The sequence below is a fragment of the Ascaphus truei genome, chromosome 4 (assembly GCF_040206685.1).
Source record: "Ascaphus truei isolate aAscTru1 chromosome 4, aAscTru1.hap1, whole genome shotgun sequence".
NCBI classification, from domain to species: Eukaryota; Metazoa; Chordata; class Amphibia; order Anura; family Ascaphidae; genus Ascaphus; species Ascaphus truei.
Window position 1 is genome coordinate 5,721,032 of NC_134486.1, and position 22,148 is coordinate 5,743,179.

Here is a 22,148-nt window from a genome sequence, read left to right on the forward strand (position 1 = left end):
GTGCATGGCACTAAAAGAAAAAGTGTACTATTGGCCGGCATTGAACTGAATCTGACAGTAAGGAGGATGGGTAGTATTATTAGTATCCAAAACGGAGACTAGCCCTTATCACTCAGGACTTACAGTATACAGTAGTCATCTGATGCTGCCACATCATGAGACCGATATTAGGGGTCTAATTAGAAGTAGCAATCTACTACCATTAGTTTCGTCTTAGATTGCCACTCCAAGAGCATTTCAGTATATCACAAGGGTTGAACACTATGATTTCAATGATATAGAACACAAACTATACCACATGAGAGTTACTTAGGGGTCTGTAGCATTACTATTCAAACCACAGTTCCAAACTCCAATAGGAAATTAATCCTTAATTTTTGCTCCCATTCATTGCACCATTTATTTTAATCATAAGTATTCTAATAAAGATTATTTTTATATTGACATTCATCATTACTGATATTGAGTGCTAATTTAAACTGAGTACTTTCTTTCTTTGGTATATTTGTTGCACATTTATCAGTACAGCACCATATCTACATTACTAACTATACACTATTAGCTGAGCAGGGGTTTCCTACTACTTTCCCTTTTCCCTCCCACCTCATAGCCGCGATATGTACATCTGGTTACCTGGACACATGCCTGATACATAGATTTCTTTAATTATAATGAAATTATCCTAAAGCACCAGCCCCTGGTGAGCAGCCCGTCCTCCACACCTCCCAGAGGTAGAGAGCAAAGTCTCTTGCAGCCAGAGAAACAACACTACATTGTCCCCTTGCATATATTTGTACCAGTTCACATGGGGAGATATTCCACGTCCTGAGGACACGTTGAGGTTTTAATTTATCCCTGAGAAGTTCTGAGAGATTACAAAGCCCAGAGAAGAAGCTCAGCTTTCTGAGCAGGTAACAAACACTAAGGGGCTTATGTATCACGGCAAAAGTGGTGCAGTTCTGTGGCACACAATCTGCCTCCTACAGTATGTATTAAAGGAAGAAATTCCATTGACATCTTCTCTCTGAGTTGGACTGATTTAACTCTTTGGGTGCCCCATGATGTACTCGCCTTATCATAGAGTCAGGGATTCTAGGGGTCCCGTGGTATAGTTGCTACATCATGGGCTTGTTCTGCTCATTTTCAATGGGAGATCCCATTGTGGCAGCCAGAGGAATGGGAGACGAGGATTTTGTTGTCCTTACACAGCGTAGTTACCCAGCCTAACATTATCCACAATCCTAGTGTGTCCCCTGAGTCCCACTGAGCTATTTCTATCCTTGCCTTCTGAACTCTCCCAGTCCACAATGGCCTGAATAAAAAATAAAAAGACACTACTGCCAATAAATGTCCCCCAGTGATGCTCTCAACGTTATCTCCCAATTCCCCTAATTCTAGAGGTTCCTAAATCACCATCTAGTGCATCAATCTAAGCCCCTCTTTAATAAGCATCAACATAAACTCCCTTTTTAATAAGCAGCGACCAAAACTCCCTCTTAAATAAGCAGCGACCTAAGCTCCCTCTTTAATAAGCAGCGACCTAAGCTCCCTCTTTAATAAGCAGCGACCTAAGCTCCCTCTTTAATAAGCAGCGACCTAAGCTCCCTCTTTAATAATCAGCGACCTAAGCTCCCTCTTTAAAAAGCAGCGACCTAAGCTCCCTCTTTAATAAGCTGTGTAACATTCCAAAAACCACTGTGTCTGCCCCTTCCTCTCTCTCCTATTTCTTCTCTGTATCCCAGCACCCTTCCTCTGACAAACCTCAATAGATTTCAAGTTAAAAAAAAAGCGATATTGTCACGGGGGACCCAGTTTATCAACATGTTTCTATTTGAGGATCACTGATTGAGCAAAGCAAGGTGGTAAAATAAATTGTAATTTATTTCACGAAAAGACATGCACACAATGTAACACAATTACAAGGTTAACACACTTACTGGGAATGGGGCTAACAAATAAATCTGTTTCTGGAATGAAATTCACCAAGATGACCTTTTTAGAGCACTTTCAAATTACCGGTAGTTACTCACAAAAGTCATGGAACTGATTTGGGCATGCAATGCCAGACCTGACTGCTATGTTCTAGAAAGCAGGACTTAGAAACTTTTCTGAGTTCAAAATCCTTGAAGCCGTCTCGCGTCTTTTCAGCACAGAGCATTTTTTAATTTCCCGCTGATGTTTAGGCGCTTGGAATCTGCGCTCCTGATTGATTGCAATCAGAGCGTGGGAATTCTCCTGCCAGCCAATCACCGATTTGCCGGTATTGTAAAGCCTGGAGGGCACCTTTTCTCATTCTGCAAAGGGGCATACGCCAACCTGACACCTCTGCCTCTTTGCATACCGAGTCCACCCCAGGTTCCACAGAGCCTGGCCAATAGTGGCTGGGTAGCCCTGTGTTAGCCCAGGATGTGGTTACTCAAGCAGAACTGCAGTACCCATCCTGTTCTAACACCTTGGCATCCCTGAGGCTTTCAAGTACGGACTCGGCACAGACACAGAGGCGCCAAGCTTGGTTGCCATCTGGTCTGTCCAGAATCCATGACATGGAAATTCCTCTACTCATTTTCAGATTAACAATATACCTATTAATATATAACCATTTAATAAAATATATTGTGTGCTAAAAAGATGTAAGTTCCTATTCCTTGTCAGGGATGGAGTGAGAGTATAATTCCCCTACCCTCACTAGCCTCATGCTTGGCACATTTTAGAAAGAAATAACTTTAAACTTTTACACACTGCAAACATGCTCAGCTTTATCACCTAGCTGGAGCATCCCCTGAACCCCTATACTAGGCTCAGGGTACCTGGGCATGTATCTGGGTACCTCTCCTATACTGGGGAACCGATGCTACACTAGGGACTCCATGTGTATCTGCAGATATAATATAACCCCTTCATACCCATTTACCTTGTCTGGATGATGCTGCAGCAGAGATCCTGGCGGTGAGTCATAGTAACGCTTTCAGAGTCAGTGTTTGGCAAAGTAATGTGCTTGCCTATATTCGAGAATCTCACTCCATTCAAGGATACAACTTTTGGGGTATCCTATAACTCTGGAACCCCGATACATAGACACATTTTGTAAAGACTTTCTCTGACAAACCCACCCTGAAACTTACAGCCTAGAAATCTCCCAATCCCAGCACCCACAAAAAGGCAAAAGACAAATAAATCTTTAATATCACAAAAGTGGCATACAGTCTCAGCAATGCATTTTCGACATATCGGTCCCAGAGCTGGCACTCTAAGACCCTAACACACGGGTCAGGGGTAACCAAGCGGCTTGACCTATATTCATGAGCCTGGTTAACCCCTTCACCATCACAGATATGCATAAACCTCAGCCTGTAAACCTCAGCTTTAAAACCTTATTTTTTTAATCTCAGCTTATGCTCAAGTCATTTAAACAAGGAACGTACTTATTATGAATATTATTATTAAACTTATGGGCCTATGCACTAAGCGTTCATAAAAAAAATCGCTGGGCCATTTAAATCGCCGTTTTTTAGCGTTGCTATCACGGTATTCAGAAAACCTCATTACCTGTCATAGCAAAATTCCAAAAATGAGCGAGTTTACGCCAGCGACAGGATCAATCCTCTGTAAAGGCCTAACCCGGCGATTCATTTCTGCTGCATTGTATGGCAGCGCTAGAGAGGGATATGCGTTGAGGGAACACAAGGACATACCATACTTACCCCTGACGAAGAAGGAACGCCTTAAAAATGTGTAGGGTTGCCAGGGGGACCAGTTTCGCGAGAGCACCAGAAACCAGAAGTGACACAGAAAACCATCTGGATTGGCGGTGGGTGTCGCGGGAACCGGAGAAAACTTCAAAGTGCTTCTAACTGGTCTATCCGTGTGCTTTTACACTGTCATTGTGAGTGTACCCAGATTTTTGACATAAAAGTTTGACTTTTAACATAAAGGCTTCAGAATGCTTCCTTGACATCGTGGATGAGCTAAAGATCCTTTCCGTGCCTGAATGCAGGCACTGGTATGTAAGTGCATACCTCACCATCTGTTGCGCACATAATATACTGTGAACTTGCTTCACTATTGTGCTTTTCTTTTCCCCGTTTTTGTATTCCCTATGACGAGGTTCTATTAAAGGTAAATGTCTCATTGTCTTCCTCTGTACTCTCGGTTCTATTAAAGTGTAGCCCTGGTAAGAAATAGGGCAATAGTTCTATCCTCCTCCTGGTATAAGCCCTGGTAAGGGCAAGTTGCCAGGAGTTATCATGGGTTTCCCCCACTTCAAGCACTTGCCCTGAGTGGTGGAGGTAGGTCACCTGACCCTGTGTCAAGGCAAGAGACACAGGGGAGGTGCCTGCTGATATCATAAAGAGCAGTGCACTTCCTATTTAGAGTTAGTGTTGGAGTGTGACACTGGCTGGTCCAGTGTGACAAGTGTTAGTTAGTGAGCTGGAGTTACAGCTGGAGAAGGAGAGGGATCAGCTCATGAGTAGAGCTGATCTAACCTTAGTGTACCGTGGTGGACCAGTACCTCTCACCCTGCTTAGGGGGTGAGGGAAGAGTTAGCCCCACTCTGGATGCCCTCGATCCAGAGTGGTGGTAGGGAGGGATCATCCAAAAGGAGAGCAATCAGCATGGATCAGACACCATGTACCTATCTGCTGTTGCTGTTGCTGTTGCTGCTGCTGTGAATAAAGACTGCTGCTTTTAAAGAAAGACAACCTGTGTGAGACTGGAATCTCTCATCCCTGTGTGGGAACTCTTGGTAAGGATTCCACACCACATTCCTGGGGCTTACTAAAGATGGAGGCGCTGCACCACTGAATGAGAACGAAGGCATCCACCCCAGAAACCTGTTCCTGTTATCCCCCATACCATCGAGGGAGACTCAGGCCCTCCTGTTGCCAGCAGGTTTGCACCCCACTAAGACATGTAGCCAGACCCCAGTACAGTTAAGGGGGGCCGATCTACGATTGGCCTGGGGTCCATGGGTTACAAAAGGTAAATGTCTCATTGTCTTCCTCTGTACAAAATATTGTATCTGAGTTTAGACCTCTTTTTCTCTAGTATGAAAAAAACAGAAATGGCTTTTCTCCATTTTAAGTTAGTCTATATCAGCGGTGCGCAAACTGTGGGGCGCGACCCCCAGGGGGGGGCGCGACACTGCCGACGGGGGGCGCGGGGTTTACAGAGGCCCCGCGCGCTTCCCGAAGGCACTTAAATTAAGTGCCGGGGGAGCTGCAGGGCCTCTGTAAACCTAACTTACCGTGGCTCCGGCGGCTTCCTCCCTGCGGCGCCATGGCAACGCGGCGTCAAAATGACGCTGCGAGGTCATGTGACGTCACGTTGCTATGGCAACGTGACGTCATTACGCCGGAGCGCGGGTAAGTTGGGGTTGGGGGGGGCGCGGGAGTGAGGGGACAGCCGTCAGGGGGGCGCAGGTAAAAAAGTTTGCGCCCCCCTGGTCTATATAACCATACAATGCAAAAATAATTTGACACAATATAACACAATATACTAGATCTAACATTCAGCGCACTGCGATCCTGTAGGAACAAAAACAACAGAAGTAAAGCAGAAAAAAAGAGAAAATGTGCTCACAGCGCTAATGATAATAATAATTAATGACCAAATAAGGTCAAAAAAGCATGTGCTAAATACCTCAGTATATAAGGATAGGCAGCCTGGAAAATTCTAACCGATACACATTAGAAAATACATAACATAAAAACAATACAATCCGGCGCCTAATGTTCAAATACAAAAATCCCCAATATGTGAATCCTGACCAAATAGAAGTCCAATCCTATAAAGTCATATCTGCACGGAGCAGTCTTGATAGATGACTCAAATCATGTGGAAACAAACAGAAAAAATCCTCATTGTGCAACACTGATAAACTGGGACTGCATCATGGCAAATACAAAAAACAACTAATAATAAAATAAAATAGTAAATAATAAAAAACAAAAAATATGTACACACCTAATTGTGTATATCTAAACAGGCACTAACAACTCACAAAATACCCTCACTAAAGAAAAATAATATATAAAAATATATAATGAATGTGAACCTAACACTCACATACAGACACAACCACACTGGACTCTACAATACACAAATAGACAAATACAAACACACTCAATATATTTAACACTCAAATAGACAACTGGCTCAAAATCTGGAAGTATTTAATAAAATATAAAATGGCACTGTATTGCCAAAAGGATAGACACCACTTAGATAATTGCAAATCCGGAGGAGCTAAATCAGAACCGTACTCACAAGAGGGCTGAAGTACAACAGCTCTTAGGAATAAAGTGCAATCTCCGTGCAGGTTGCTGCGAATGCACCATCTGTTGCGCACATAATATACTGTGAACTTGATTCACTATTGGGCTTTTCTTTCTCTCCTTTTTGTCTTCCCTATGATGTGGCGTGCTGATCATCTTTGAAATCCATTATTATCAAGAATTGGGAACAGTTCTACTTTTCTAGCAGCACCAAAACAGATACAGGCATACCCCAGTTTAAGTACACTTACTTTAAGTACACTCGCGAGTAAGGACATATCACCCAATAGGCAAGCGGCAGCTCACGCATGTGCCTGTCAGCACGTCCAGATCAGCAATACCGGCTCCCTACCTGCACAGAAGCTGTGCGCAAGCGGGGGGACTATAGAGCCTGTTACAAATGCGTTATTTACACCAGTAATGCACGTATATAACGATTGCAGTACAGTAGATGCATCAAGTGGGGAAAAAGGGAGTGCTTCACTTTAAGTACATTTTCACTTTACATACATGCTCCGGTCCCATTGCGTACGTTAATGTGGGGTATGCTTGTATACTAAGTTTAGAGAGCTTTAGGTTAGAGTGCTTACTTTTTATGCTTTACTTCTGGGGAGGGGTAATGCAAGTATCCCCATCTTAGTAAATGTCCGGGCAAATGGGCCAGATGTCGGGCCACCTCAGACAAAATGTCGCTAGGCAAGGGGGCCGGGTCTGGTATGCTATACGGCAAAGGTGCGAGGTTCGCACATGCCATTAACAAACTGAGAAGCCTCTCTGCCTGGTTTGCCAAGTATGGTCAACTCTGGGATATGTGGGAAAATTAGCTCCCACAGAGAGATTGGCTGCAGATATTAAAGATAGGGGTTTTTTACTGCATAAGAATCCCTGCAGCAGATCATGAGTCAGATTCACAATGCGGTAAAGGATTAATCTAAGCTTGACTTTAAGACTTTGTTCCATCGTAACCCAAGTGAAGAGTTCGTCAGAACTAAGGATTCCTGAACCAATTCTATGGCAGTAGTACGAAGGAAGCAGCTCTGGGAAAGAAACAGTGGTTGCGAGAGATGCCACTGTCCAAAGACTGTTTAAGGCTCTGTTTGCAAACAACTCCTGCTCCTGGGAAATTGTGCCTAGAGACTTTGTTTTAAAAGATTTTTTACCCCGTCCTAGTAAGTGTATTTCAAGTGTATTTAAAGTGTTTTTGTAATGTGTGTATGTTCATTTCTGTAAATAAATCACAATTTATTTTATCTCTTGCTTTGCTCAATCAAATGATCAGGGTAATTTGGTTTTAAAAGTGCTGGTCAACTGTGACAGGCCCTAGTAGACATAGGGGTCCCTAGTATAAAGTAAGGTTCCCAGATATGCGCAGATACCTTGCAACTAGCATAAGGGTTCAGGGGGCACTCCAGCTAAGTGATAAAGCTGAGAGTGAGCCTTTGCGGAGAGCGGAGGAAGGAAGTCCGGGGGACTGGTCCAGTTAGCTCAAGGGGTGGCTCAAGGGGTACCCCTTGGTCTCAGGGACTCTGTCTTTCTTCCCTTAGAACACTGCAACCAGGCAGATACCACTGAAGATGTGGACCCCGATAGGAAGGTATGTGTCCTGGGAGACAGTCTCTCTGGTTGCCCGGTGCAAGCAGTATAGGTTGCCTATCCGCGGAAGACCCAGGTTAGTCCTGTGCCAGGACTTGGAGTGACATAAAGCCCGTGGGGCTGACTGCACTCCTAGGGTAGTGGCCAAGTCCACTACCTGGGCGCTTTGGTTTGGACGGTACAGGTCCTGGAGCCATGCAATTGTGGTTGCCCGGGGCCACAGCTATGCTGGGTGACAGGAAAGTGATCCAAAGCTGTCCTGGGCGAGGAAATGGAGTGGCACGAAGCCTACCTGGCTGAATGCACTCCTGAGGTAGTGGTCCTAGCCACTACCAGTGGGACCGTGAGACGGAGAGCAAGCCCCTCAAGAGTAACTTGGAGGGGACCTCAACCATCCAATGGTTGCTCCCAGAACCATGCCTATCACGCTAGTCGAACTGTTTACTCTCTATGTCCGATTGCGTCCAACCTCGATGGTAGCGCAGAGGATACAGTTTGTCCAACTAGCAGTGAGTGTTGAGAATCTTGATTTCCTGAAAGCCACCCTGCTGGCTAAGGAGGGCACCACCCCGGTGCCCTGCCTTGTAGTGCTAGATGGTGTGTCTGCGGGAGCACTGTCCAAGAATTGTGAGCCAGAACCCATGGGAGTGCCAGTAAACCAGGTAGCCCCAAGAGCTGACACTCTACCATTGGAGTTTGGGAGGCAAACAGAGTTAACCTGCATTGCCTGCCAGCAAGGTATTAGAGCTGGTGTCTTAGAGCAGGTTTTAGAGCCCCGTGTTCAAACCCCATGTTTTAGGTCTAAATGGTAGAGTGCAAGCTCTAGGGACCAAATTTTAGTTTTTCTGTGTTTTAAAACTACAATGCATGTTGTGTTTGTGCTGGGAGCTGGACTGCATACAGGACAAAAGGCAGCCAGATGGGAATTAGCATTTCAATGCAACCAGCCAGTTCAGGTATAGGAATTCCCTGTGTTAATTGCAGGAGACATTCAGGTTTTGGCACAGGGTGAGGGGGAAAAGGCTGGGAACAGGATATCTAGATTAGAAAGTCTTTGTTTCACGTAGACACAGTGGAGCCAGGGAGAATGGATGTTGGAGTTCAAACTCCTAAGCACGATTCCCTTTGGCAAGTTTTGAATCTTGCCCTCCTATGAGTGAATACACAACCTCAATCCATGCTCTAATCGACTGCCAGCACCCTCAGTGTATTAGATAGGGGGAAGGCCCTATATAAGGAAGAGCAGTGAAGCAGATAACTATCCTTTTCCTGTTGGAGATTTGAAGACAAGCAGCTGCTGGCGGCCTCTCAAATGTGCTTCTGAAGTGAAAGAGCTATTCACAAATGGAAGCTTGGAGAGGCCCAGCCAGCAGGCTGGATTTCGGTGCAGGAGTCCAGGACAAGGGTCCTATCAAGGAAAGCCTTTGCTGAGGCAGGCTCCTTGAACCTAAGAAAGCCTAGTTTTTAACCCCAGACCCCAGTAAGTGTGTATATTCTCTGTATTTTGAATTTCTGTGTTTCCGAGGTCTTATACAAATAAACCTAATATTATTTCATTATTGTTTTTTTTGCCTATTGACTGATCCCTTAAATATAATTGTGTTAAAAGTCCTGGGCTACCGTGACATTCACAAATGTTTTCTCGCCACTATAAGTGCATGGCCAGTAACCCTATTATTGTATCTATGAGAATCTCAGGCTCTGATAGATTACAAAACAAAGAGAAGAAACTCAACCTTTTGTGCAGTTAAGAGAGAGAGAGGGTCCTCACTCAACCAGAATTATTATAAATACTGGGTACTTGCAACGAGATACTTATATTATACACATAAATGGTGTGGGTTGAGAGGCACACAACGAGAGAACTCCTATATAGTGTATGGTTCAAACCCATATGCAACTTTTATTGTATCAATACCAATGTACATAGAGATGCAGCCAATGGTGGTCACCGGGCTGAAATTAATGCGGTTAAGCTCCGGAGACCCCTTGCTTCAATAATATGTCATTAAAATAAAATAAAAGAAGCTTAATTACCTTAGCGGATAGCCACTAAGGTAATAAATGGGGTTAAACCAAACATGTTTGAAAAGCACATCATTTTGAGTGTCATAGTTTTCATCCACTGTCAATAGGAGATCAAGAAAGACAGCAGATCATGGATCAGTGATGTTCGTGAACCTAAAGCCCATTTGGTTATAATTGAAAAATGAAAATATTTGAAAAAACAACATCATTCCCATTTCAAATAATATGTATGTCATCAATGAAAGAGCGATAGTATACCAGGCCCACCACCCAAGGGTTGTTGGACCAGATGTTGCCATCCTTCCAACAACCCATAAATAAGTTGGCATTACTGGGGGTGGATAAAAAAAGGGAAATAGTGCGCAATCTAATTTTAAACGTGACGTGATAAGTGAGAATATAATATAAATGACTTAACCTAAAATTGAGCGTCTGCAGCTGTGATGGAAGATGGGGGGGCTCAGAAACCCCCTGGAACTAACAAATGGATACAAAAAAGAGACACAGCGCACAACGCTCATAGTGCATTACAAAATATTATTGACAGAAATAATAAATGGTGAGTAATGTGCGTACATCAAATAAATTAATTTATTTGATGTACGCACATTACTCACCATTTATTATTTCTGTCAATAATATTTTGTAATGCACTATGAGCGTTGTGCGCTGTGTCTCTTTTTTGTATCCATTACTGGGGGTGGACCTGGCACCCATGGCCATTCCACAGATTTGTAAATAAAACTGATTGTCAAAAGAAGAAGAAATGTGTTGGATTTAATTTAATACTAAGTGGCACAGTGCTGCTTGGTGCAAAGAGTGGAACATGTGTGTAGTATCTGGGGATACTTAGGTATACAACTGACTGCACCTGTACGTTTAGAAAAAATAAAACCCTTTTTATTTTTTCATAAATATGTATGATGTTTTTCTAATCAAGTACAGTACTGTATACAAGTCTTCTGAGGGGGTTTGGGGTGTTGTGTGGAGAGGGATGGAAAGGAAAGATTCACGGAACAAATCATACTTATTACATGAAGATAACGTTTGATAAATGCTTTTCAAAGCATGATATAAAAAGTTACTGTATGTATACATGACTTTCCTCAGTACAAAAAATAACCACAACTCGCCTTCTAAATACTTGTTATTAAAACAGAGATGTAGAAATACTTACTGCCTTTTGGTACCTTGCAAAGGGACAAGATTCCCTCCACGGGAACACTTTGTTCATCTACTGTAGGTCCAGCTGCCGGCAGCCAACGGAATTATTTGTTGGGTTTATGTATTTCATTGCAATTCAGTATGTGTCCAGCAGATGGCATGCTGAACATCTCTGTCCATGATTGTGCTGTCTACAATGACACACCACACCTTCTGTAAAACAAAAACAGCATGACAGAGGCAGCAGAAGCCACCGCTATTTCTGCATTCAGAGCACCAGACATCAACCCCCTGGTGACCCCAACACGTACAGTACGTAAAAATTGTGCATTAAAATTACTGATTCATACATAGCTTTTATATACAGTAATGCTGGATATTGTGCATTCAAATTACTGATTCATAACACAGCTTTTATATAATAGTTTATTGGATTATATAATGTTTATTGGATTACTTTTTTTCTTCTTTTAAGGTGCAGACTCTGACATTTTGAAAAGTGCTATCCCCTGGCGTGACAGTAAGGGGATAACAGGCTCTCAATAAAGGTTTAAGCCGGTTTGGCTACCTCTGATCCATGTATTCGGGTTCAAGAGTGTCAGCTCTTGCACTCAGCATCTGTACATGTATAATGTATATTTTGGGACATAAAGATTTTCTGTGTTGTTGCCTTCCCAGGGATGCCAGCGAGCTGGATTGCTAGGGCATGAGTTTCAATTGGGATTTTGCGGTGAAATTGTTGTCAGAATGTGCCTAGGAGGTTGGGGTCCGGTGTTGTCGGTTCCCCTAAAAATGTACCCGAGAATCATGCCTGATTCTCGGATACACGTAAGCACATTGTCCCGACAATATCTCCCCTTGAAAACGCTTGCACGACTCACTGCTAGGGTTCCCTGCTTCAGCACAGCCCAGAAAGGTAAGTGGGGCAAAGGGATGTTAAGTGTCCCTGTAACTATGAGGGGTCCCTAGGTCAAGGGGGATACCCAGTGTCATGTGAGACCAAGCATTTACACCTTTATACCAGGATCATATCACTGAACAAAACGAGTTGGTGAAATAAATTGTAGTTTATTCACTTAAACAGGCAAGCACACTACTGAGACACAAAATACACACTTACTGGGGTTCTTGGGAAGAAAACTAGACATTCCTAGGTGAAATAGAACATTAAACAAATTATTTGGTTGAACAGAACTTGACTCGAAATGTCCCAAATCGGCATGAAGTTCCTGACGCCACTGCTGTATCTGCTCCGGAGGAGATTAAATAACTTGACCGTGACCTACCTCCAAACTATTTTCGGCTTCAGATCCCAGCCGTGACCGCTCCATTCAATTCACAAAACTCGGCCGCAATTTCTGAATTCGGCTCGCTGCTATTTCTCCTTGAGCATCTTTTGCTACATTCAAATCTTCTGCTGCTGTTCTTGCGCCCAGAATCTGATGTCCGGATTGGCTGAGGAATCTATGACTGTGAAGGTATACCCAGGCCAATAATAAAAGGTATTTGGCCCGGCTAGGTGTCCCTGAGCCATATGGGGGAGTTTGAAGTGTCAGCTCTGCAACCCAGTTATGGCATGTGAACTCTATTGTAATAAAAGATGTAGGAAAAAATCACCACTGCCAAGAAGGAGAGTCAGGCAGTGGGCACGGCCGCGCAGCAAAAGTGATAAAGGCTGGACTGAGCTAAATAAAGTCTTTATTGAAGCATGTATTTAAAAAACAAGAGGAAGGGTGGCACCCCCCGCGCCTCTTACGCGTTTCACCCGCTATGGGCTTTCTCAAAGAGTAGCGTTACTCGTGCAAAAGCCTCCTGAAATACCGGATACAAACCGGACGTGACATCACTCAACCAATGGGGTGCGAGTACTCCCTAGATGGTATACAGGGAGACCGCACTTCTGGTAAGTGTATTCTCGTGTGGGATGTATCAGTACCAGGGACATGCGCAATGAAGACAAATAACAGAGCAAATAAAAACAAACAATTATACATTTACACAATATGACACACAACTAAAGAATCTATAATCATATCCTCATAGAGAGTGGCACATGCATAACAATATATACATAAAAATGTAACAAAACCACTCATATATAAGGATGTGAATAATAAGAACACTGCATAATAAAAATGCAATATAAAATAAAAGCAAGTAAAGTCGGGGGGTGAGGGTTTTCAATCTATTAATTTCGTTAGAACAATTTGAATAACTAAGGTGCATAATTCAATAACATACAGTGATCATAAATGTATTCAAAGCTTGAAATGTTGATAATATATACCAATGTAGCAAAGTGTAACATAAGTAGCATCACATCTTCATAGACATAATAGCAACAATTAAAATCAATTTTTTTGCAACAGTTGAAGTCAGTTTTTTATGTATGTATAAACTTCAAGAGACTTATTTATATTTTCAATATATTCCACACCAATATGAAAATTCATTACTATTATCAAAGTTTTTTTCAATAGGGAGAAGGGGAGGGGGGTGTGGGGGGGGGGGAAAGAACATATCATCAGAAAAAAGGGGGTCATCAATTTTCAATCAATAAAGGATAGGAGGCTCTCAACCAATACGAGGACTAGTTTCATGAAGATAATAATAACAATATATAATATGTCTCAAAGAGAAGAGACATATACATATATAAAACATGTCGATACTGCTTGCATGAACATTCGCACAAAATATTATTATGAAATGAAACAATCAAGGCACAAGAAATATCATATGATACTCTAACAGGTCCACACATAGCTCTTAGTAATTTAATGTCCATGTATGCTTGCATACATGATGGATTGTGACCCTAATGGCACAGTATTAAGCGAAGGTAATACTTATATACAATAGATGTTATTTGATAGGTGTTTATTGGCAGAGCTACATAGGTGAACAATTTAGAGCATATAAAGATTCCCAGTGTAAAGACCTATCAGAGAAAGTGTTTTATCTCCCAGTCTACGTTGATTCCTCTTGGTGTCATTGTGTCCATTGTAAAAATCCAGAACATTTCCTTTTGATTAAGGATGTTCTGGCGGTCGCCACGTCTGACTGGGGGTGGAATATATTCTATCCCACTAAAGGTAAAAAGATCTAATTTCCCTTTAGGACACTCTAAGAAGTGTCTTGCCACTGGGAACCTCTGATCTTTGTTCTTTATACTTCTAATATGTTCCATTATACGATTTTTTAATGGACGTATTGTTCTTCCTATGTAGCTCATACCACAATCACATGTCAGAATGTATATTACATAGTTGGTATTACATGTGATAAAACTCCTAAGTCTGATTTTGTCCTTATTAATATTTGAATGCATCACTTTGACGGATTTTGCATAAGTACATACCTTAAAAAACCACACTTCAAGAAACCTTTAGGTGGAACAAAACCCCTAGTATTTGATAACGGATTAGTATATATACTAGGCGAAACATAATTTGACAAAGTCTTTGCCTTTTTAAACACAAATTTTGGTAGTTCTTCAATGTATGGTTTAAGTTTGGTGTCCAAAGTCAAAATATTCCAGTGTCTGGCAACAATGGAACGGATAGAGTTAGCTTGTCGGCTATGTTGTGTAATAAAATATAATGGTGTTTTATCCTTCCCACTTCAAGATTTATTTCATTTTCAACAAATCAATACGTAGAGTGAAATAGGCATGCTCAAACGCTTTCTGTAAGTCAAATTCACTGTATCCCCTAAGGCGGAATCTGGGGGCTAGTTTTTCTGATTGATTTATAAAATGATCTGTATCTGAACAAATGCGTCCAAGCCTTAAAAAGTGTGCTTTTGGAATGCCTCTAATTAGAGGCTGGGGATGACCACTATCCGCTTTCAAGAATGTGTTTCTCGAATTCAATTTCCTACAAATATCAGATTTAATACATTGATTTAAATCGATATACAACAATAGATCTAAATATTCAATGTTTTGATGGTGATATGAAAAAGTAAAATGTAAATTATATTCATTGTTGTTTAAATGGTCCACAAACTCCGTCAAGGATCTCGTGTCACCTTCCCAAATCAAAAACAGGTCATCTATAAATCTTCGATAAAAAATAATATTATATACGCTACTCTTTGAGAAAGCCCATAGCGGTTGAAACGCGTAAGAGGCGTGGGGGGTGCCACCCTTCCTCTTGTTTTTTAAATCCATGCTTCAATAAAGACTTTATTTAGCTCAGTCCAGCCTTTATCACTTTTCTGCACAGCCGTGCCCGCTGTCTCACTCTCCTTCTTGGCAGTGGCGATTTTTCCCTGTGTCTGTATACAGCGTGGAGCACACAAATCCGGATGAAGTAAAGATACATGTGAGTACTTTGTTACCATCTTCAAAGTGGGAGCGTCCCCAGGTGCACTGGTTCATTAAGTTGCCGGATTCATGTATGGGGTCTGGGTGGGTCTCAGGACTTCCCCCAGACAACCCTTCATATTCCAGCTGGACCACGTCCCAACTAGGGGTTAATTTATACTAGCTCCACTCAGCATTTCATTTTAACATTTTGTTATGCGGATGCAGCAATTCATTATACAAGCTGATACAATGCTCTGCAGCACTTGTTAATTGAGGGAACCTTTACCTCAATATTCCTCCAATATAATAAAATATGTATGTGGGTTTTACTGTTCCAGTTTTTGGAGGTCCTAAATTTTCAGCTCTTGGACCTAGATGTCAGAAATGCATTGCTGTAACGGTGTGCAAATTATGCGACATTAATGATTTTCTTGTGTTTTGCCATTCTCGGGGTGCTGGGACCACGAGATTTCTAGGCTGTAAGTTTCAGGGGGGGTTTTCCAGAGAAAGTTTTTACGGAATGTGGCTACTGCTGCGGCAGCTTTTATTCTAACAAATCGCAGTTTTTTCCCTGTTTTTTTCCTGGAATGCGACGCTCTTCACCTGGCGCATGCTGCGTTCATTTTGCGTTCCCAGCCACGGGTTAAAACATTTTTGTATAAATACAAGTAAAAAAACACACAACAACATCTCCTTTATTTAAGTACAGCAGGTCAAAACATGTAGAGTACAATACAGTTCAGCACAACAGTATGGTCTTACCTGTGATTACAAAAAAAAATGTATTCATAAAATGCAGTATACAAACGAAACATCTCCTTTATTAAAGAAACATATACAGTACAGTGGGATGGAAAACTGTCAGGCAGACCTGCACCACTACAGTCCTCGAGGGCAGCAAACAGGGCAGATTTTCAGGACAACCTTGAAAATCATGCCTGTTTGTGGCCCCCAGGGACTGGAATTGTGCATGTCCTGTGTGTGTGTGGACAGCAAATTAAAACATTTCTGTATAAATACAAGTAAAAAAACACACAACAACATCTCCTTTATTTAAGTATGGCAGGTCAAATCATGTACAGTACAATACAGTTCAGCACAATAGTATGGTCTTACAGAAAGTCCTCCGCATTGTCTGTCCATGGCCGATTCCTTGCATGGCGCAAAACGCCATTAATGCAGTCTCGCACGTCTTTCATTACAGGATCTGTAATTGGATAAAAGCGCTGCATTTCATCCCGAATGTTCCATCTTAAATTGTCAGGAAGCGCCTTTTTTACGCTATTTCCGTCGTAGTTCACTTTGAAGGCCCAGTCGCAGTACAACGAGTAGGGAACATGGTGCTTAAAAAGTAATGAGGCATACTTGTGGGGTGCACAAGCACTCTTCACCCTATACTTCTCCCTGAGTGCCAGTGGCAGATCGCAAAGGGTGATGTCGGGCACCGTATCGATGCGAGCGACTGTAGGTCTTTTGGGAGCGGGTGTGCTTGAGGCAACGGGCGATGGTATGTTGTCTGGGAGGAAGCTTTCCTCCGTCTTGGTCGCTGTGTTGTCTCCTGGCGTGGTCTTGACGGGGTTGCCATGTCCTCCTCAACGGCATACATGTACACTGCATCTTCTGGTGGAGGGGGTGCGCTTAGTGATAGAAGGGGGTCGAAGGTCCCATTCATCACATCCATGTCACCCCCCCCTGCTCCAGCATCGGGGAAAAAGGGGCATTAACACCGAGCAATTAATTTATGCCCGCTATGTCAGCCTCTATCTTCTCCATCTGTCGATCCATCCGTTGACCCATATGTATCATCCGTTGATCCATTTGTAGCATCCGTTGCTCCACATTTAGCATTGTCTCCAGAAGCAGATCTATCTTTGCTAGCACAATAGAATTCCCGGGGAGATCCACAGTTATCCCATGCAGCATCCGGTCTAACGAGCTGCTTCTTGTGCATGGCGTGTGAACATCTGGGGGGATAAGTGCAACGGAGGATGAGATGGGGGTTCCATGGAGAGAAGCGGCAGTGACATCGAGGAAGAGTGGAGGAGGTGACCTGTGGATATCTGGTAGAGGAGAAGCGGCAGCGTTGTCAAAGAGGGATGGAGAAAGTGATCTTTGGATTTCTGGCCGAGAAGCAGAGTCATCTAAGAGCAAAGGAGAAAGTGACCCGTGGATTTCAGAGGCAGCGTCGTCGGATAGAACTGGAGAAGATGGCCTGTGGGTTTCCGTGAAGGCGGTGGCAGCGTCAAGGACGAGGGGTGGAGAAGACGGGCTGAAGATTTCCGGGACAGCGGCGGCAGAGTCGTCGAAGTGTATGTGAGGAAGTGGTCTGCGGGTTCGATGGGGTGGCTGCCAATCGTTTTGCGTTGAGAGTACATCACTGTATATCTTCTTGACATAATAAGCCTGACGTCTATGAAAACCCTTAGCCTTTGGGGTCAGCAGAAGGTTTTCTTTATTGGCCTTAGCCTGCCGCTTTTGCCTTGACGTGGAAACAGCAACTGCCTTTCGCTTTTTCTGCTTCACAGGCAAGGCAGAGGCGAGTGGGTTCCTGCGTCCGTAGAATCGGGGTTGCTCCATGGAAGCAGGTGGCACAATGCAGTATTTTAAAAAACAGTATAAAAACAGATATTTACTGTAGATAAGGTAGGGTGTTAAGTATTTGAAGCCAGGGGACAGTGTCAAAGAAAGGTGGGGAGGGAAAGGGATGCTGGGTGGGAGAGAATGTGTGTATAAGAATTGAGGCAAGCAGGATAATTACAGACAATTTTGGTAGGGTGTTAGAAAACCCATGTCCACATTAAGTCCTTTGGTTTAGGTGTCAAAGAGTCTTATCATTCTGAGCTTAAATGTTTTCTGTTCTTGGATGCTTTTAAACATTCCATTGAGGATTTTGATTTTTAAATCATTTATGGAATGATCTGGTTGTGAAAAGTGATGTCCCACAGGTGAGCAGTATCTTCCTTCTTCGTGATGGAGTATAGAGTGTCTGTGCATATTCATTCTTCCTTGTAATTTTTGGCTGGTTTCCCCAATGTAGCAACCTTGGTCACATTTGTTGCATTGAATCATATACAATATATTCGTGGATGTGCAGCTGAATGATCCTTTAACATTGAATGTTCTATGGTTGTGACTGGCTGCGGGATCCTGGCAAATATGTTTGCAGCGTTTGCAGCATGTGTTGCTGCACGGTTTTGTGCCGTTGTTAATGTCTTTAAAATCGTTGTGAAGTTTTCTGCTGACTAATTTCTGTTTGAGGTTTGGTGGTTGCCGGAATGCAAGAATGGGAGGTTTGGGAAAGATTTATTTTAATGTCGCATCCTCTGTCAGCATGAAAACAGTAAATATCTGTTTTTTTTTCTCTCTCTATACACTGTTTTAGCCATTGATTCCTGTGTAAATCAGTATTGCTGACCTGAAGAAGAGAGGAGAACTCTCGAAAGCTTGTCCTATGACATAAATTGTTAGTCCAATAAAAAAGGTATCACCTAATACTGAAGAACTCATTTATTCTGCACTATCGCAACTGGACTAACACGGCTATTTTCTGCTTTAGATTTATATATAAATTTTATATTGCTGCATATTAATAAAACAATATATTTTCTTTACATTGTAGGGAGACAACTCTTCTGGTGGACAAAATAAGTGAGGAGAATGATGAGAAGAGTGCATTAAGGGTCAAAAACACTCTGCAGGAAAAGCACAATCTGACTGTATCTGAGAGCAGCATAAAGAAGATGAGACGCAGCATTGGATAGAAATATGGACGTGTGAGGTTAGTACTGGACAGTACAGGAGGTAAAAGTGTTGTTTAGGAAACTGTACTGTACCGCTAAAATTATTTATTCCTTGTCATTACAGAGCGTACCCCATGATACGGACGCAAACAAAATCAAAAGAGTGGTCCAGGCCCAGGCATGGATCGACAGTGGGGAGACTTTCCAGGATTGCATCTTCACTGATGAGTCTACTGTGTCACTGGAGAGATTTGCAAGCTTTGCATTTTACAAAAAAGGCTGCATATCTTTGAAGCCGCTTCCAAAACACCCCGTGAAGCTGCATGTGTGGGGTGCCATCTCTAGGCGTGGACCAGGATGCATTGTCATCTTTGAAGGTAAAATATATCAAATATAATGTAGCCTTATGCACTGTACTTTACTAGTGTAACCTTACTGTATGCACTATACTGTACTATTGTGCAGTTTTTTGAGCACTTTTATTTTCTTGCTATAGGAATAATGAATAAAGCTTTCTTCCAAGACAACATTGTCCCTGAGATAGTGCAATACATCACACGCGAGTTCTCGGATGGTCACCATTTCTACCAGGACAACGATCAGAAGCACACCGCGTCAACAGCGCATATCCTTGAGCACGGTATCAACTGGGTGAAGACGCCAGCGGAGTAAGTGCGGGAACCGTGTCTCATTTTTTCCCCACTGTTTGTACTGTGTACTGTATCTCTTAAACGAATTGTCCTTTTTTTCCATTGACAGATCGCCAGACTTCAATCTGATCGAAATGGTCTGGAATTAGCTGAAGGACCATATCTGGAAAGTGGCGAAACCCTCCAAAAAGGACGAGTTGTTGAAAGGCATAATGAGTTTTTGGAACGATGTACTCACCGTGGAACGTTGCAATAAATATATAGACCATATTGCCACTGTGTTGCCCATTGCCATCGCGAGTAATGGGCAAGCATCAGGAAAGTAGTACTGTGTTGCAGCATTGTAAGTACGGTACAGTATGATACAGGTAAGTATGGCACAGATTTTTTCTTTCCCAATAGTCAGAGTATACATTAGTTACAGTTTTTTTCTTTACAGAGAGAACAGCACCAGCCATCAGGTTACAGTACACAATATTTAACAGTAGTCAGAGTATACAGTAGTTCCAGTATAGACTAGTTTGACAGTACTACAGTAACTGCCCACTATCAGCTCAATTTTTTTCTTTCCAGAGAAAGCAGCACCAGCCATCTACAGTAGTACTTCACATCACACAATGCCATAATACAGTATGCACATACTGTAACTGCACTCATTTTTTGTTTTCTTGTCGTTTCAGGAAAAAAGGGTGGCCTGGGGGGAGGTGGGGTTTTGTGTCCAGTCTAATCTGTTTTGTACAGTAAAATGTACAGTATATAAACAGCAGTATTGATGTACACAAAACCTCTCCTCTCTCAATGAACTACTGTACTGTACACGGAATGAGGAACAAGATAAAGGCGGAAAAAATAATATTACTATGTATACTGTATATATATATATATAAATATATATATATATATATATATATATATATATATATATATATATATATATATATATATATATATATATATATACTGTGTATATATATATATATATATATATATATATATATATATATATATATATATATATATATATATATATATATATATATATTATACATTACAGTATATATATTATTAAATAATATTCTTATAAATGTGCAGTTTCTCCATGTTTTACAAATGTTTTGTAAATGTTTATCCAATTTCAATCTGCCAGAAGAACTTAATAAAAACAGCATTATGTATTATTCATGATTATTTTTATATTTGTATTTTTTTGTTCCTGATGAAATAAAATAAATATTTATTCACATTCCTGGTAATCATAATCATTGACAACAAACACACCCCCTCCCCCCTAAACCTACAGTATAAGAATGAATGACAAAACAACATGAATCAGTTAATGTTTTTTTTACTCTCAATTCTCACAATGCTGTGCACATCAGAATTACATTTCAAATTCGAGAAGGGATTTTCTAAAGCGTTACCATAAACAAAGCCTCAAAGGGTTTGTGGGGTTGGGTGAGTCATGTGCAGTAAGCAGCTAGCTCCCATCTCAAAGAGGCTTAGAGTACACGCAGGCGCAGTGAGGCGATTTACGCTCGGCTAGGGACGATTAAAAACACAATGACTAACTTCAGAAAATGAATGACTCTATGGAGGTGTCTGTCGAAAATAGATTGTGTGTGCGTGGGGGAGGGATGAAGGATTAGTTGTGCTGCAGTTCAAAGAAATTACATACTGTAGAGTACAGTACAGTCATTTCAAAAGGCAGTTCATCATAATAATTTGATCAATAAACCCCCAAATACAGTACATAAAAAGCAAGTCACTTTATCTCCCTGTGCCTCAGGCACCAAAAACATACAGTAGATTGTGAGCTCCACCAGACAGGGAGGGACATGTGCCTGCAAAATGTCTCTGCAAAGCGCTACGTATACTGTAACTAACAGCGCTATACAAAAACATGCTATTAATATTATAATATCAAGGTGATGCTCTGTGCAAATCAAATTCGAGAAGAGATTTTCCAAAATGTTGCCGTAAACAAAGCCTCAAAGCTCCCTTCTCAAAGAGAATTACACGCAGGCGCAGCGAGGCTTTGTACTGTAGCTCGGCTATGGACGGATTAAGAACACAATGGCAAGATTTAGAAAATTAACGACTCTGTGGAGAAGGGGGGTTGTGTGACTCATGCGCAGTAAGCAGCTAGCTCCCATCTTGAAGAGGCTTAGAGTACACGCAGGCGCAGTGAGGTGATTGATGCTCGGCTAGGGATGGATTAAAAACAAAATGACTAACTTCAGAAAATGAATGACTCTGTGGAGGTGTCTGTCGAATGACTCGGTGGAGAGGGGGGGGCGTTGGGTGACTCATGCACAGTAAGCAGCTAGCTCCCATTTCAAAGAGGCTTGGCGTACACGCAGGCGCAGTGAGGCTATTGACGCTCGGC